Source organism: Magnolia sinica, chromosome 2, assembly GCF_029962835.1.
Source record: "Magnolia sinica isolate HGM2019 chromosome 2, MsV1, whole genome shotgun sequence".
Classification (NCBI taxonomy): Eukaryota; Viridiplantae; Streptophyta; class Magnoliopsida; order Magnoliales; family Magnoliaceae; genus Magnolia; species Magnolia sinica.
Window position 1 is genome coordinate 72,212,972 of NC_080574.1, and position 14,244 is coordinate 72,227,215.

The window sequence follows — 14,244 nt, forward strand, 5'->3', positions numbered from 1 at the left end:
TGCAGTGACTACATATAATCTCCTTCTGGGAAGACCATGGATGCATCAGTATGGCATCATATCTTCTACCCTGCACCAGTGTTTCAAATACTATAAAGACGGGGTGCAACATAAAGTATTAGCTGATGCAAGACCGTACACAAAAGCTGAAGCTTTTTTCATAGATGCGAGTTATTATGATGTGTTCACCAGCAAGGATGAAAAGGAGAATGATGAAAATAATGTCCCAGAAAATGCTTGCACGGAAATAGTAAAAGAAAAAGAAAAAAGTCGTCTGTAGCAGAAAAGGCAAAGAAGAAGTTCCATTTTGTCCCGAGACATCTGCGACAACCAAGACTACCGCCATTAACATTATTATTGTTGGAACAATTGGAAATTTTGTATTCAAATTACACAGTACTGCTCCCATATGCTAAAAGGAGTAAGCCATTTCCCCTCATTCCGAAAAGATTTCATGTTAAACCCAGTGGAAGATATCCGGAGCCGATTGAATTCTAGTCTCCCTCGGAAGTGAAGAACAATGAAGCAGTTAATAATGGTATGGGAAATGGAAGATTAACACCTAAAGAGCTGGAAAGATATAGCTCGAAAAGTCAAAAAATCATGAAGAAAATGGGCTTTGATCATGAAGAATCTGTTGGCTTAAATTATGGAAAAGGAATTCAAATTCCAATTGGGGTGAATCAAAATAAGCGAGAAAAATTCCAAGGACTAGGGGCAGAGGCTTCAGTGAACATGGTAACAGTTGACCAGATAGAAGAAATGGACCTCGAAATAATCAGCAAGCCTGAGATAGCTCTAAAGCAGATGGAGGACAGGGGGCAGCCGACAATTGACAATTTGAAAGAGATAAATTTGGGAATGGAGGAAGAACTGCAGAATATGTTCGTAAGTGCTAGTTTATCAGAAGAAGAAGCTAATCAATATGTTAGTCTTCTGAAGGAAAATAAAGACGTCTTTGCTTGGATGTACGTGGAAATGTCAGGTCTAGAGCTGATAGTAGCAATGCATCGATTAAATAACTCTAAAGACAAAAGACCCATCAAGCAAACACAGAGGCGGTTTCACCTAGATTTGGTTCCCAAGATAGAAGAAGAAATAAGTAAACTAATAAAGGTTGGATTCATCAGAGAAGTTAAATATCTCAAGTGGATATCGAATATAGTCTCATTAAAAAAGAAAAATGGGCAGATCAGGGTTTGCATCGACTTCAGAGATTTGAACAAAGCATGTCTGAAAGATGACTTTCCGCTAACGATAACCAAAATGTTGGTAGATACTACTACGCAATATGCTATTATGTCTTTCATGGACGGCTACGTTGGTTACAATCAAATACGAATGGCACCTGAAGATGAAGAGGCGATGGCTTTCAGAACTCCACTGTGGATATATTGTTATAAAGTTATGCCTTTCGGTCTCAAGAACGCAGGAGTGACATATTAAAGGGCAATGCAAAATATATTTTAAGACATGATGCACAAGCATGTTGAGTGTTATGTGGATGATTTGGTGGTCAGGTCAAATCATCATAAGGAACACAGCGAAAATTTGGCTTTAGTCTTCCGCCGAATCAGAAAGAAATAGTTAAAGATGAACCCAGCCAAATGTGCATTGAGAGTATCGTTAGAAAAATTCCTTGGTTTTGTGGTGAGAAACAGAGGTATCGAGATAGATCTGGAAAAAGTTAGAGCTATTCGAGATATGCCACCCCCAAAAATGTTGAAAGAGCTAAAAAGCTTGCAAGGCAAGTTAGCATATATCCATTGTTTCATCTCGAACCTGGTAGGAAGATGTCAGTCGTTTTCTCATTTGATGAAGAAAGGGGTAGAATTCATATGAGACAAATCCTGCCAGAACGCCTTTGATTTAATAAAAGAACTGTTGAAGCAACCTCCAATATTAATAGCCCTAGTAAAAGGAAGGCCTCTCATTTTGTACATATCAGCAGCTGAGAATTCACTAGGGGCCTTATTGGCGCAAATGAATGAAAATGGGAAAGAAGTGGCACTTTATTATTTAAGTCAAACTTTGATCGGCGCAAAATATAATTATACACTAATCGAAAATTTTTGATTGGCGTTGGTATTTGCAATTCAGAATTTACAACATTATTGTTTGTCCCATGAAATAACCCTGATATCCCGAGCAGATCCCATCAAGTTTTTGATGACAAGGCCAATGTTATCAGGGAGGCTGGCAAAGTGGATGTTGTTGTTGTCAGAATATACGATTACGTATGAACTGGCAAGAGCAGTAAAAGGACAGGCAGTGGCAGCTTTTCTGGTAGCCCGTCCTGTGACAAACTACGAAGTCGTCTTCGATGATTTTCCTGACGAACAAGTCATGATGATAGAATCGCCAAACGTATGGCAAATGTTTTTTGATGGAGCAGCCCAAGCGATAGGAGCAGGTGCTAGGGTGATATTCATCACTCCTCAAGGCGATTTGGTGCCTTACTCTTTTACGTTGGGCACCGCGTGCATAAATAATGAAGCTAAGTATAATGCCCTTATTATTGGGATGGAAATAGCCAACGAGCTGAAAATAAAAGGATTACAAATTTATGGGGATTCTAAGTTGGTTATAAATTAGTTGACAACCAAGTTTAAAACAAGGAAACCAGAACTCTTGCCGTACTGTCGAAGGGTGCAATGTTTATTGGGACAATTCATAAACATGGAGGTCAAGCATATACCACGATACGAGAATGCAAAGGCTGATGCTTTGGCCAGTCTAGCAGCAGCGCTATCTCACCCAGATCGGAGCCCCCTACAATTGACATTCGAAGAAAGAAGATTCTTTCCTTCAACAGAAATAATTGGTGAAACAATGAAAGCCCTCCCCATATCATGCTTAGAAGTGACAATAGATGATTAGCGTCAGCCTTTCATTGACTATCTCAAGTACGATATCCTACTAGAAGATCCAGAGGCGAAGTTGCAGATTAAGCAGAAAGCGAAAAGATTCATTATGTGTAATGAAGAATTATACATAAGGTCCTATGATGAAATGCTATTAAGATGCTTAAATGAAGAAGAGGCAGGTCAAGTGCTACAAGAGGCACATTCCGGGGAATGTGGGGCACACCAGGCTGGGAGGAATTTGTTTAACAGAGTACACTGAATGGGATATTACTGGCCGACAATGTTCAAAGATGCAATAGACTATGCAAAGTGATGCCATGAATGCCAAATTCACGAGGACATCATACATGTACCCCCTGAAGATCTTCATCAGTCAGTTACTTTCTGGCCTTTTGCCAAATGGGGGCTCGATACTATTGGCCCCATAAATCCACTGTCGTCTAGAGGTAAATAGTATATATTAGCAGTAATAGACTATTTCTCTAAATGGACAGAACAATCACCTTGCGTAGTGTTAAAGAGAAAGATGTTATTAATTTCATTCAGCATGCAATAATATATCGCCATAGCATCCCGAAGAAAATCATCACAGACAACGACACTCCTTTCAAGAACAGGGGCATGGAGAAGCTATGTCTTAAGTTTAAAATTCATCAATCATTTTTAATACCCTATTATCCACTAGCTAATGGGATGGTAGAAGCATTCAATAAAATGATCATGAAAATACTGAAGAAAATAATAAGCGAGAATGCGCGTGATTGGGATGAAAAGCTTCAGGAAGCTCTATGGGCCTATAAAACAACGCATCATATAGCAACATAAGTTATCCTGTATTCATTATTTTTTGGTGTAGAAGTTATCATGCTATTCGAAATACAAGTCGCTTCACTGAGGGTAGCAATGCATCAATCAATTACAGAGGACGAGAATGCAAGGATACGATTGAAACAGTTGGATCTGCTTGATGAAAACAGACTCGCAGCCCAACAGCGCTTACAATTATATCAGGCTAAAATTTTTGCTGCCTTTAATAAAATAGTTAAAAACCAATCTTTCAAGAAAGGGGATCTAGTTTTGATGTTGAAATGACCAATAGTGGTTACTCGAAAATCAGGGGGCAAGTTTGATCCTAAGTGGGACGGACCGTATATCATAACCGAAGTTTACTCTAATGGAGCATACAGAGTAACAGATCAAGATAGACGAGGCATTAGTATACCAGTTAATGCTCGCTTCATCAAGAAATATTATCCCTAACAATGGGAGAGATTTTGATTTAGAAGATTATTAGGATAATTCTTCTACATCAAAAGGGGGCAATCACAGATGAAATGGTGAAATAGCCTTTAAAGGCGGAGCCTTGTATTCTTTCTTCACAAATGATGAATAAAAGGCATTTTCAAACATATCACTATCATCGAAGTCCCAGCTATTGCTACCATTATTGGTCGTTCATCATTGATAAAATTCTCGCCGTCGCCGTCGCTACTGGTTACTTATCAAAATTGATCATTATCGCCAAGCTGGCCGGATATAAAAAATATATATATATCAGATTATTACGACGATATATCAATTAATGATTCACCGTCTAAGGCAGCCTAACCACCCCTATATGGCTAACTATGCATAAGACCTATATTATTCGGGATAGCAGTGTGGAGCCAGCGGCCCTAAAAAGCCCATATAGGCCACATCACAGGCATACCCATGTGGGCAGCGGATGGAGCCAGTGATTAAAAGCCTTAAAGGCCAAAAAGTCGTAGAACGACCACCCACACGTGAGACAAATGCCGTTTGTGAGCTCTCCGATAGCTCATGGATGAGGATGAAAATACCCTCCCATGAATGGGTCTAAACTCGCAGACGAAGAAAAATAGGGAATAGAATAAGACCCCCCAGATCCCTGGTTTGATTTCGGTATTAACTCATGAGGAAGGGCTTAAACCTACTCATTGATGGATCAACGACCTTGATTTGGTACCAAAGGTAGCCTTGCACGCCCCACGAACTCTAGAGAGTTATTGTGGCCAACCATGGGGGTAAATCCCATTGAGTTCACGGCTCCAGTAGCTTCACTGGGCCCCTCTGATGGACCGCGGTTTGTGTACTCCCCCGATGCGATAAGTCCAGAGAACTCATGAGAGTTAGAGAGACCATTCGCGTAAGACCTGACTCCAACTACTTTTAAGTCTAAAAGACTATGATGCTCCACTACTCAAGAGCTTAGACTGTGTGTAAACTAACTTTACTAACTTCAAAACGGAATAGTTCCCCCACTAAATTAAACATCACATAGGATTGCATTCAACATATGAGAAAGAAGAAGAGGATGCAAATTCATTAAAAAACACTGCAGTTTGTTCATATGTTACATCACAAAAAGAGATAAATAAATACATATATCAAAATAATTAGAATGATATAAGTTTTTACAAATCTTCAGCTATATTTAGTGTTGTTATATAGCGATGTAACTCCTCTTTTAACTGAAGTTGTGTTGCAGAAGTTGTTTGTCCAGCCTTAAGAATAATCTTGGCTTGATCAGGAACGTCAGCCAGTTCTGATTCCAAAAGAGCAGCAGTTTCCTGATTTTTCATCCGTTCAATCCTTTCGAGATCAATAGCTTGAATACTCACTTCAAGTTCTTCCCTGATTTGATGAATAATCAATTCCTCCGCTTCTTTCTTACCCTTGAGTAACAGAATCTCTCTCTCAAGAATGGCAATTTGATTATCGATAATCGCTCTATTTCTATCAGAGATTTTTAGCTTCTCATGAAGAGATTGGCTAGTAGCACATGAGTAGCAAGAACGTCATCTGAATAAGAAAGTTTCTCCTTAAGTAATGCCAACTCTTTCTAATGACCCAGAATTTCTGGAGCAACAATGACACTTAGTGCTGCTTCTAAATTTTTAGTCGAATCATAATATTCTGACAGGCAGTCATAGAGGGATTGAATGTTAACATGCGCAAGATGAGCTGAGTGAGCAAGAATGGCCATGGCACTACCCAAAAAAGGCCACTGAGTTGGGTCTTTGAAAGCATTGATAATGATTAAGAGCGCGTTCTTGAAGAATCCCAACATAAGAGGGGACACTTTCTCCAATGAAGGTCCATCAAAGACTGTAGCCACTGAATTGGAGCCCTCAGATCTACTTGGGGTTAGCACGACTGAGGCTGAATAAAAGAAGAGAAGGGAGAAGAAGATTATGAGTTTAGAAGAGGGAGGATACGTAAAATAATGAAATATATATATATATATATACATACACATATATATGTACCTCATTCAAGAACAACAACAGAAGTGGCTTGAGCAGAGCAAGTTGAAAGTTCTATAGATCCTGGTATATCAGTAGTTACAACAACGTTGTAACGCCCTGAAATTCGGGGGTCGAGCATAACTCAGCTCCCGAGTTCCAAAACATCACTTATGCAACATATTTAATGATGGATCTATGTTGTCTGTATTAGTGCATAAAACATGGAATAGATTAAGCCAAAACACAGATATAATTCAGGGATAAGTGAATAAAGCAAGCAGAAGACTTATAGAAATATATGTGTACAAGTGTCAATCCCTGAAGTACATATACACCAGGTTGTATTGTAAGTGCTGCTATCAAAATTACATCATTTAAATCTCAAAAATAATCCCAGAGTCCCACGCATCAGAACAAGGCTCGCTAGAACCCGTCTAAAAACTGCATATAAGAGAAAGTAGCCTCATCATCATCCATCTCCTGCTCTGCTTCAGAAGTCGCATCCACATCTGCAACATCAGAACCTAAGACAGAGTCTGGTGGGTGTTTAACACTGCCCCAGAACGTGGGAGTGAGTGATCAACTCAGTGGAATAATAAGGCACTGGTTAACATGTTATCAGTTCAATCAAGCAGTAATGATAAAGTAGAACAAGTAAACAAGTCCTAAGTACTCTTGTTAATGCAAGGATGCATGCAGAATGATGCGTGCCCTCACGCGTACACCCTCAGCGTCTTCATCTTACGTTACGCATGACATCGCCTCAAAGTGTGCCACATCTACAAAGCACATGCAAATGCGGTGCATGAATATGATTACCAAGTTGTTATTAGTCCTTTTCATACAGCAGGATTGGGAAGCTAAAGTACCTTCCTCATATCACCATCCAAATAGTGATCCATCTAGGGTCGTCAATCCTAGACATCTCATACGATCATATGGTTGTAGGTCATAGTAAAGGGCTCGTCACCAATCAATGCACGCCTATCACACCTTTATTACCACAGTTCAGCTCGTCACCTCAATGCGGTATCCAAGCATGCTCGAGGTCACTACAAAGGGCTCGTCACCAATCAATGTAGGCCGACAGCACGAATATAGTGTCACATACCACCATAATCGGTTCACGAGTTTAGTTGCTCACCGGTCACTACGGGGAGGCTCATCACCCCAGTGTAGGTCGACAGCTCGACCACGGTGTCCCATACCACCATGTCCGGCTCATGAGTCTTTGCGGATCAAGGTACCATGGTTAATAGGATTTTATTGGTAAGTTCGGTACCCTAGATTCAAGCAGTAGCGTCCATACATGGTGAACATACATCGGATAATCAGGTTACTTGACAAACTCGACTAGCACGAGCGCACGTTGAATTAAACGACATAGAGTGCGCAAACACTCCGCGTGGCCAAACCACTGCCGACAACTCTAATACGACTCGGGTTCGTCTAATTACGTCCTTTGTGGTGAAAGCGATCTCAGCCACAACCTTAAGGCAGATTACCGATTTCCTAGACTAATCATAGTCCCACACACATTACACTACAACACGTATTCATAACTGCAATTGAGAATAGTAATGGAACAACCACTCAAATCATGAAGTACGTAAGCATTTGAAGAATATCAACTTAACATAAATGTAAGCATAAGTAATGCTTGAAATTAAATAACAAGGAATGTAATTTGTAGGAAGGAAATCATACACACTACTAGGAGAGTTGAGAATCGCTTCTCAACGCCCATACTAGGTTGATACATCACACTTTAGATCATTTAGACATTTCTACAAACAGTTAGAATACATTAAACAACATATATGACATATGTTGAAATACACACATTTGGACAAATCCCTTTACCAAGGAGTTGTCGCACATACATCTAGCATACATACACGACAAATAATCATGGCAATCACATGTTCATATTTTATACGCATACGGTACTTTATACATACACACAGAATACACAAATCTCAATATATCACATGCATATCAGGAACGCAACATAAACATAACATTCGGCATGTGAAATCTCATCCATAACAAGAATAAATCATTAACTGGCATTGAAAGCCTTGAAAACCATAACCTATACACTTAAAGTCCGCACCTTAAGCTAGAAAAGAACACCGAACTGATTTCAGACGAGTTGTCTTCGTCAACGGCGATAGAATACCCTAAAGCAAAAATAAAAATGAGATACAACAACACCAAGACTATTCTAAGCTCTAACACAGATTAGGGTTAGGTTAACTTACCCAAATATGAACTCAGAATCGTCAGAATAACGATTCAAAGTGAAGGTTCAAAGATGTAGAAGAACAGGAAAGAATCCAAGATGATTCACCAACTTCTCTCTCACTATCTCTTTCTTTTCCACTCTCTTTCCAAGCTAGGGTTAGAGAAAATTCGTATGGAAAAGAGAGCTAGGGTTTAAGGACTATAAATAGGCCTCAGGTTGAAGAAAATAACCCCAGGGACAAGGTATACTTAGGTTATAACCAAAGCAAGCCTCTCGCAATCCAACGAAGCACTTCTGGTGGGCCTAAAACCACGAAAGGTCGGACTTAAGCTCACTAACCATGGATCTAGGTCAAGCTGAGTTTTCGTACCGACCGGCTCTTCAGATCAGCCGTGGCGGACCATACTCAATTCAATGGTCACAGAATCTCGATCAGGTCCACAAGCACAAGGATATGCCTGGGCCAACTTCCCTGATCAGTGGGTGAAATTGAGTCAGAATCTAATGGTTAGATAGCTTAAAATCATCGCGGAAGCGACACGACTCAGATTTCATAAAAGCATAATAAATTTCCAACCGTTCTCACACTCTCCACTTCGAACTCAATCAAATCGACCCAGAACAACATCTGGACTTGATTTTAGAGGTGATGGTCAAGCCCAACATGGTGACCGCAACAGCCTAAGATCATCGCAATCGGACTTTCGACGCGCGGTCCAGGTCCGATCCAGAACTTCCAAAAATTCCCCAGAACAACTGGATTTAGCGATGGATCCCAGATTTCAGAGTAACATAGCGCCAACTAATCTACAAGTTTTGAGTCATGCAGATCGAATTTAAAGTGATTGATGCAAATTTCACAAGCAATCGAGTAGCGCTAATTACTCCAAAAACAACTACTTAAGGAAAGATAAGCACAGAATTTTCCAGGGTCATTACAATCTACCCCCCTTAAAGAAAATTTCGTCCTCGAAATTCATACCTTCTCATAATCTTCAAGGATCTGAGGGTAGCTCTTCCTGACCTCAGCTTCAGATTCCCAAGTAGCCTCTTCCTCACTATGATGCGTCCATAGCACCTTCACAAGAGGGATAACCTTGCTATGCAATACCTGCTCCTTCCTATCCAGAATACGCGTCGGTCGCAGTATATAAGTGGCATCCTCGCTTAACTGCACTTGCTCCCAACTGATAATATGCGAAGGATCAGGAACGTACTTCTTCAGCATAGAAACATGAAATATATTATGCATGCCCGCAAGAGGTGTGGGCAAAGCAAGGCGGTATGCTACCGCTCCCACTCGATCCAGAACTTGAAATGGACCAATAAATCTCGGCGTCAGCTTCCCCTTCTTACCGAACCGCAGAACTCCCTTCATAGGAGAGACCTTCAGAAACTCATGGTCTCCAACCTCAAACTCAAGCGGTCGACGCCTCGTATCAGCATAACTCTTCTGCCTACTCTGGGCTGTCAGAAGTCGACGTCGAATGATGTCAACTTTCTCTGAAGTCACCTGCACCAACTCTGGGCCAAACAAACTACGCTCACCAATTTCTGCCCAACAATGTGGTGCTCTGCACGGACGACCATACAGCGCCTCATAGGGAGCCATGCCGATACTCGCCTGGAAACTATTATTATACGCGAACTCTATATACTGAAGACAATCATCCTAACTGTCTTTGAAATCCAGAACACAAGCTCGCAACATATCTTCCAGGACCTGATTCACGCGCTCCGTCTGCCCATCTGTTTGTGGATGAAACGAGGTGCTGAACTTCAGTTTCACACCCATTGCTTCCTGGATACGAGTCCAGAAGATAGAAGTGAAACGCGTGTCTCTATCAGACACAATCTCCAGGGGAACTCCATGCAGACGTACTATCTCCTTGATATATAACCTAGCCAACTCGTCTGCAGAGTTAGTGACTCTGATCGGTAAGAAATGCGCCGACTTCGTTAATCAGTTGATGATCACCCAAATAGAATCATATTCCTTCCTCGTTCTCGGCAACCCAGAGATAAAAATCTATAGAGATGAAGTCCCACTTCCATTTAGCTATGGGCATGGGCTGCAGCAACCCAGGAGGTCAGCGATGCTCTGCCTTAACCTGCTGGCACTTGAGACAACGAGAAACAAATTCAGCAATCTGGACCTTCATATTGTCCCACCAATAAGACCTCTTCATATCCTGATACATCTTCGTGCTACTTGGATGCATCGCAAGTTTAGAACTATGGGATAACTCGAGAACCTCCCGTCTCAAGTCAGGGATGTCAGGAACACATAACCGGCCACGAAAACGTAGGCCCCCATCAGAACTAACACTCTAGTCGGAGTTCTCATCTATACCAACCCGCTTCTTCATCTTCACCAAAAGCTCATCATCTGCCTGAGCTGCAACGATCCTCTCGTCGATAAGGGGTTGTACACGAATGTGTACGATAACCTCATAAGGCTCAACCACCGTAAGCTTCTGCTCAAAATCGCGCATGAACTCCAACATATCCCACTCTGCTATCATTAGCGGAGCCGCAAACTCAATGGCCTTCTTGCGACTCAACGCATCTGCCACAAGGTTCGCCTTGCCCGGATGGTAAGAAACATCGAACTTAAAGTCCTTCATATTTCCATCCATCGGCGCTGCCTCATATTCAAATCACGCTGCGTGAAAATATACTTAAGGCTCTTGTGGTCGCAAAAGAGCTCGAACTCCTCACCATAGAGGTAATGTCTCCAAAGCTTTAATGCGAATATGACAGCTGCTAACTCCAGGTCATGCGTAGGGTAATTCTCTTCGTGTTTCCTCAACTGACGCAAAGCATAAGCAATCACCTTGTCCTTCTGCATAAGGACACAACCCAGGCCAATGCGAGAGGCGTCAGTATATATAATATACTTAACCCCTTGCTCTGGCAATACTAGCAAAGGGGCGGACGTCAACTTGTCCTTCAGCTCCTGAAAAGCTAACTCCGCCTGCTCATTCCAAGCAAACTTCAAATCCTTCCGTGTCAACTGCGAGAACGGTCTGGCAATCTTCGAGAAGTCTTGAATAAAGCATCGATAATAGCCTGCAAGACCCAGAAAACTCCTTACCTCAGTAACTGAACCAGGCTGCTTCCAATCCTGCACTGCAGCTACCTTGGCAAGATCGACAGCTATTCCTTCCTTAGACACCACATGTCCCAGGAACTTGGCTTCCTCTTTCCAGAAATCACACTTCTTGAACTATGTGAAAAGCTAATTCTTCCTCAGAGTATCCAAAACTACTCTTAAGTGCTCCTCGTGTTCTTCCCGCTCGCCGAATAAATCAAAATGTTATCGATAAAGACAATGACGAATCGGAACAAGAATGGCCGAAACACCCTGTTCATCAGATTCATGAACACGGCCGGTGCATTCGTCAGACCGAACGACATCATAAGGAACTCATAATGACCGAAGCTAGTCCTGAAAGCGGTCTTCTGCACGTCCCCATCCTTAACGCGCAACTGATGATACCCTGATTGCAGATCAACCTTCGAAAAGTACTGTGCCCCCTTCAACTGATCAAACAGATCATCAATCCTGGGTAAAGGGTACTTATTCTTCACAGTTACCAAATTCAGCCTGTGATAATCAATACACAATCGCAAGGAACCATCCTTCTTCTTCACAAATAAAACGGGTGCTCCCCAAGGAGATACACTAGGCTGAATAAAACCCAAATCCAGCAAACCATCTATCTGCTTCCTCAACTCCTCCATTTCACTCAGAGGCATATGATAGGTGGGTAAAGAAATGGGCGCCGCACCAGGCATGAGGTCAATATCAAAATCAATCTCACGCTGAGGAGGTAATCCAGGAATCGACTCAAACACATCTTCAAACTCCCGAACTACCGGCGTACTAACTAACGCCAATTCAGCCATACTCTCCAACAGAGAAGAATAATAATCAATACGAAGAGGGTAACTGACCTGAACTGAAAAAGTAATAGTCTCGCCCTCAGGTCCATGGATCGTCACTGATCTAGCTTCACAATCAATCTTAGCTCGCATCCTCGTGAGCCAATCCATACCCATAATAACATTGTAATGATAAAGCGATGCGACTAAGAAATCAACACGGATCGATCCACTTCCAAGATCGACCAAACAATCCATACAACGCTTGCCCAAAGCAGAGGAAATCCCTGTAGCGGTAGTAAGCGTCACTCCTTGCATAGGAACAGATCTCAAACCCAAACGCCTAACTGCCGCATAAGATATAAGAGAAGTAGTGGACCCTGCATCCACTAACATAGAAACGGGAATACCTTCAATGTGCGCTGTCACCTCGAAGGACCTTGGCACCAAGTCAGACATAGGCGCTTCAGCTGAGAGCACATGAACATGAGCCTGCTGCTGACGATTCGACGGAGGAACCATGGGCCGCTGAGGTGGCCTGAAGCTAGGAACTGCAGGTCTGAAGGATGGATGAGCTGGCGCTGATCGAAGAGGTGGAGGAGAGATCACCTGAGGCATCGGAAGACTAATCCTCTGTGGTGGAGTAAAACCACTGGCCCGCATCCGAGAGAAGCAAAAATAGTCCAAATGCCCTGCCTTCCCATAATAAGAACAGCGAACATTAGCTCTCATCTGCTGAGCGGGCGGCGCTGAACGCCTAGGAGGAGAATCTGCTCGTGGCCTCTTGCCTAGAAAAGGGGCACCCTGAAAGTCCGGTCGAGGCCTAGGAACCATCGGTGCTCGCATGCGGGACAACCTATCCCCATCCTGCTCTGCTAGCAAGGACATGCTCACCAGCTCCGTATAAGAAGAAATGCTAGCACAACAAATCTTCGATCGGATCTCAGGTCTCAATCCCTCAGAGAAACGTCGCATCCTCATCGGCTGATTGCCCAGGATCAAAGGAACATACCACCCCAGCTCAGTGAACCGGTTCTCATACTCCGTCACCGACAACCCTCCCTGACGGAGGTGAAGGAACTCACTCTCCTTCTCATGTCGGTACGTAACCGGGAAATACTTCTCATGGAAGCGCGCCTCAAACGCCTGCCACGACCACTCAAAACCTTCCTCGACAGTGCGAAGAACATTGTCCCACCATAGACTGGCCTCCTTCTCAAACATGAAGGAGGCAAGCTCAACCTGCTCAACCTCAGAGCAGTGCAGTGGTCTCAACATCTTAGAGATGTGGTTGATCCAATACTCGGCCTCCTCGGGTCTATGAGAACTCGCAAATGTAGGAGGTCGCAAGAGCTGGAATCGCTCGAAAGTGCCGCTAGCACTGGCGCTCCCAATGGAGGCATAGGTGAAACAGGTGGAGTCGCCCCCACTGACTGAGCAAAGATGCCAGCCATGGAAGAGAGGAACTCCTGCTGCTGCTGCTGCTGCATCAACAGCATCATCTGCTCAAACCTATCAGTAGGCGAAGCAGACGAAGGTGCACGGCTCGGCTCAGGAACCGAGGGCGTGACTGGAGGAGCCATAGGTGTCGGCCCAACACCGGCATGAGACGGGCCCGCCTGTGGATCCGACTGGCTATCGCTCAATGGAGGAACCCCAGCAAGCGACTCAATCAAGGAGCGACAAGCCGAAGACATCGAACTCTTAGGAGGCATCCCTACATTCAACAGAGGATGCAACTTGTCAGATTCTACGTCACATAATCCATCCATACAGCATTCACAGCACAACTCTAAAGAGAAACAACATGCATTCCATTAAACAAAATTGTCGCAATACAAGTAGTGTAACAATACATGAATTACGACTAGGAAAGCATGAGAACTACAACATCTAACACTTCAAGCAACAACAAACAACTACAAACAACAAGCCAACAATGGCTACACATAGAAAGAAAACAACAAACAAA